Here is a 4,790-nt window from a genome sequence, read left to right as displayed (position 1 = left end):
AACGTGGACGGGGACAATTAATATGCTATAATTGTGGAGGACAGGGGCACTACGCGCGTGATTGCATGAACCTGACCAGAGCCTGTTGCCCATACTGTTACCAATTTGACCACAAAGCAATTGATTGCCCCACGCTAATTGCTCAGATGCGAGAAACATGGGTGCTTCCCGCTACCCCCACTCAGAACGTCCAAATGATGAAGGCTGAACCGTGCGAGGAAGACCCTAACATGAATATGATGCTCAGAAGTGGTGCAACTACAGGGGAAGATAAGGGGAAGAATCCAGAGGAGGATACATGGGTTTGTAAGGTCCCCACAAAACAACCAGAATTTGATTTGGAGGGTGCGAAGGAAACATTTATTGAAGCTAAGAAGAGCTTCGCGAAGCTTCTACTTCGCGTAGGAAGGATCAAACGGAGCCGGAGAGGGATACTTCTATGTTAACCACCTTCTTAGAGACATGCATGAAGTTACTATGGGATGCTAAAGTGGTGAAGGGACTGCAAGAATTGATAACTAGGTGCACAGGATCACATGAACCTCGAATGGTCCGCAAGTTAGGCTAGCATGCATTGCGCACTGGATGGGAAATGCAATTGACTGTCCATATTGGGGACTATGAGATGGATCAGGTCATTCTGGATTTGGGGTCAGACGTGAATGTCCTACCTAAACAGGCCTGGGAGTGCATGGGTAGGCTCGCACTACAATGGTCCCCTATCCAATTGCAAATTGCGAACCAACAAAAGATCCTGCCCATGGGAAGACTAATGAGCCCCAAAAATGGATAATTATATGGGCTCATTCAGCCTCCTAATTCAACTTAATCCACCATTATCATTAACTTATTGCATGTTTTTTATTATATTTATGCTAATAGAGTGAATTGGGTTAGTCATTATGCCAACAAGTCTAATGGGTGCTTTGTGCAGTTTTTTGGTCAATTTTGAGACAAAATCAAAGGTTTTAATGAGCACTTGGCAGCCAAATTCGTGGAATAACAAGGGAGAGGATTTGTAGGAAGGTGTCCCCTTCATTTATGGGCCCTTACCTCGAATTCTCCACCATCAGCTCGTAGTTCAAGGGCCACCAAATCGATTATCACGAGGGCAGCCGAGCAAGGGCTAGTAAAGGTGTTGTTAACTACAAGTTTTGGCAACCGAGTTCCTAAAGCTTAAGAGCGTTGTTGGGGTCCTCAATTTGTATAAATAAGAAGGCTTAGGGCCTCATTTTAGTTAGTCACTTTGTAGGCATAAGTTAGCTAGTTGGCAGTTCGATTTTAGTCATTTTTTTAGTCATTTTTTAGGCAATAGGTTAGCTCTACATTTCAGCACATTTTCGAGCTTTTTCTTGTAGACAGTTTTTGATGTAACTATTATTTATTGCTGAATAAAGATGAATCCAACGTTGCACCAGCTCTAATCTCTCTTATGAGGCTATAGCTCTTGGCGTTGGGCCCAACCCAAGTGCCCAGTACCTCCTTTGTTTATTTTTATGTGTTTTTGCTGCATTCTTAGAATAAAATCTGCTATTTAGATTTAAATCTTGTTTTGTTGTTTAGGTTGCTTTTGATGATTAAAAAAGATTTTCACGTTCAGATTGATTTGATAGGTTAATAACAGAGAAGATCTTCATAAAAAGGCTATCAAGCACCTTTGATCTCACCTCTCCCTCAGTGGGACCATGAGCTGTGACCAAGGTGTCCTTGCTGCCACCAAAAAACGTTGTCTTTGCTTCATCATGCAATTATTAGTGTTATATTCTCATTTGCAGAAGTTGATACCAGTTGTGATTACATGCTCAGGTTCATGATTGCTTAGTTTGCATAGCTACTTCACATGATTTCATTGCAAATAAACTGTTGTTCATTTTCTTTGCTGTTATTTAGGACATATTAGGTTAAAGTAGCTAGGTCCTTGATTTTCCGAGTCTTTGTTTGTTCAGTTTGAGAAATAACTTGCAGAGAACCTGTGATACCTCCTCATCTATCCTTACCCCATCCATGCAACCTGCTTCGTCCTCTAACTCGGATTCTTGCCTTACATTTGCCACATTCTCTCACTTTGCCCTATTTTCTACATTCCTGTGCATCATTTCTCCCTCCATCCTCGAACGAATCCAATCGCTTCTTAGCCTCATGCATCAGGTCCTAGACCCCTTAACATCCTTATCCAACCTCCATGTCCACTTTCCCACCGTTTTTCCTCCATCAACCCTCCAAAATCCTCTTTTCGGAACATCCTGTAGAAATTTCAGAACATCCTGTAGAACCCCTGCAGACTTCCTGTAGAAGCTCACGAAAGCGGTTTCTTGATAGCCAAACTCTGTGAAACTCTTTGGAAGGGTGTTAGGGACCCCTTAGGCCCTCTTCAAACCTTCCCAACCTCTTGCAAGCATTTCCTCTCACCAACCCACCTCTGCACAGTCAAAAACAGTTAAAACACATGCACAATAATTCTGCCAACTTACTCAAAAATACAAAAAGATGTTTCTTTCCAGATTTCACTTCAGAAGTAGCTTAGTCACATGCATTTTAGCTTTCTAAGAGTCGATGGCATTCCTTTCTGTGGCTTTCATCATTTTTCTTGCACTAGTAGGGTTAGTCGGTAAAACTAGGGTTTGCTAGGGTTTGCATTTCCTTTCCGCTTTCAGTTTCTTTCTGCAAGTAGATTAGCCTCCTTTGAGTTAGCTTTCATCCATCAGTTAAAAAGCTTTTTCTAATAACTCATAGAAGTTGACTTAAGCTCCTAGCAGACTTGTGCTAGTTGATCAAGTGACAGCCGCGGCAAGAGCTAGTACTTGTGCATACAACACTGTCGCTTCCAAGTTTGTTATGAACTACCGGGTTGATAAAAGTAAAGAAGGGAGTTCCAGGAGTTGCAGCATTATTGCTGCAATACTGGGGCCCACCATCTTTTTGGCGTCATTGCCAGGGAAGCATCAGAGTATTGGTGATTACTACATTTCTTCTATTTTCTACTACAACCTTCTGCTAAGTAGTTTATTTCATTTCCATTCTGCAATTTCATTTCCACAACAGTAGATTAGATCTTTCCCACTTTCATAGATTAGCATTTCAATTCTGCAATTTCAATTCTGCAAGCATAGATTAGTATTTCAATTCCGCAATTTCAATTCTGCAAGCGTAGCCTAGCATTTCATTCCTGCAATTTCATTTCAGCAAAATAGATTAGTCATTTCCTGCTTTCATTTCAATTCCACATTTTCATTTCAGCAAGATAGATTTCAGTTAGTTGTAGTTCAATCTATTTCAGTTTTGCAAGTACAAGCAGAAAAAAAGCAAAAATCAACCAAAAGGATTTCCTTTCATGCCTTGTAGGAGTAGAGATAATTCAGAAAAATGATTGCACAACACCCCCACTGCTTCACACAGCCAACCTTCTCTCTTCTTCGATGGCTTTGAGTAAGAATAACCCCTAGGTGGACATCAAGACATATTTGAAGAACCTCTAGGGGAGAAGAAGAAGAAAACATTCCTCTGGAGTGAATGGCTACAAGCAGAAATGTTGGGAGCAGTACCTTATCCAAAAATGAATTTGCAAATCAGATGGAAGATTTCAAGAGTGAGGTAAGGCAGTTTCTTGCCATGCAACTGGATACCTTGCGGATCCAAAAGAAGCAAGAGGAAGCCAAGAGGGCTTTGGCCATCTTTTGTCCCAGGTGCACTAGAAAGCATCCTAGGAATGAATGTCCATTGCACTCCATAGAAGTGTGTTTTGTCTGTGAAAAAGACCATCCTACAGATCAGTGCCCTTCCTTACCCAGAATCAAAGCTGCATATCAGAGGGCAAAAGGAGCCACTGAACCACTCTATTATCTGAACCAAAGGAGGCCACATGGACCCATACCTTACCAGTAGGGAATGCAAGGGACATCCCAGACCTATTACAACCCCTATCCAGCCACTTCCATGCCTTCTTGGGGTCCCCCTGCTCATCCTTCCTGGTCCACACCCCCTCCTTGGTCGGATCCATCTCCATATTATGCCCAACCAGCTGCTCATTCATTTCACTCTTATGCTCAGCCACAGCCTCAGTGGAATGCACCTCATCAAGGGTGGAGGCCCCAGTACAACTCTCCTCCCACTCCTTTTCCTCCACCACCTGCTCAACCACAACCATCGCCTCCTCCTCCACCAAGGCAGCCCCAAATGCCTGCCCAACCACAACCCCATCCACATCCATCTCAAATATACACCCCCACTCAACTACCCATACCACCATTTCCAAATCCACACATTGGAGTAGCTCAACTCCATTACAATGCTAAGGCACAACATGTCCAAACAACTCCTCTTGAGCTCCAAGATATTCACCATAGCTCAGGAAGAGTATTGGAGAAAAGAGATTATATTGACAACATTGAAGGATCACATCTAACAAAAGAAGATTCAAGAGAGGAGATCAAAGAACCATGGGCTGCACTTGATGAAGAGAAGAGATCAGAATCAGAGATCGAGAAAGCTCCCTCATGGTTACCATCAAATCCTCCATGTGGTCAAGAGAAAAATCAGCAAAAAGAGGAAGATGAGAAGGTCATGATAGAAGGTGACATGAAGAATGATCCAGATCAGCAAGAGGACCAAGGATATCAGAGCTATATTGAGATATGGTTCCAGACAGTCACTAAGTTGCAGCAGTACTCTCTTCCTCAGCTATGTTTGATCCCTTCAAAGTCAAATCATTTGGTCTCTGAAATCCGGATAGCTATCAAAGCATGCATTTCAAGCCTCCACATCATTTTGTCTCTAATCTCGATGTGCACATG

This window comes from Pinus tabuliformis, chromosome 6 (genome assembly GCF_031772625.1).
Source record: "Pinus tabuliformis cultivar Carrire ecotype Pingquan chromosome 6, CPIR1, whole genome shotgun sequence".
In the NCBI taxonomy this organism is placed as follows: domain Eukaryota; kingdom Viridiplantae; phylum Streptophyta; class Pinopsida; order Pinales; family Pinaceae; genus Pinus; species Pinus tabuliformis.
The sequence above is the reverse complement of the archived record's forward strand: the minus strand, read 5'-3'. Positions refer to the sequence as shown.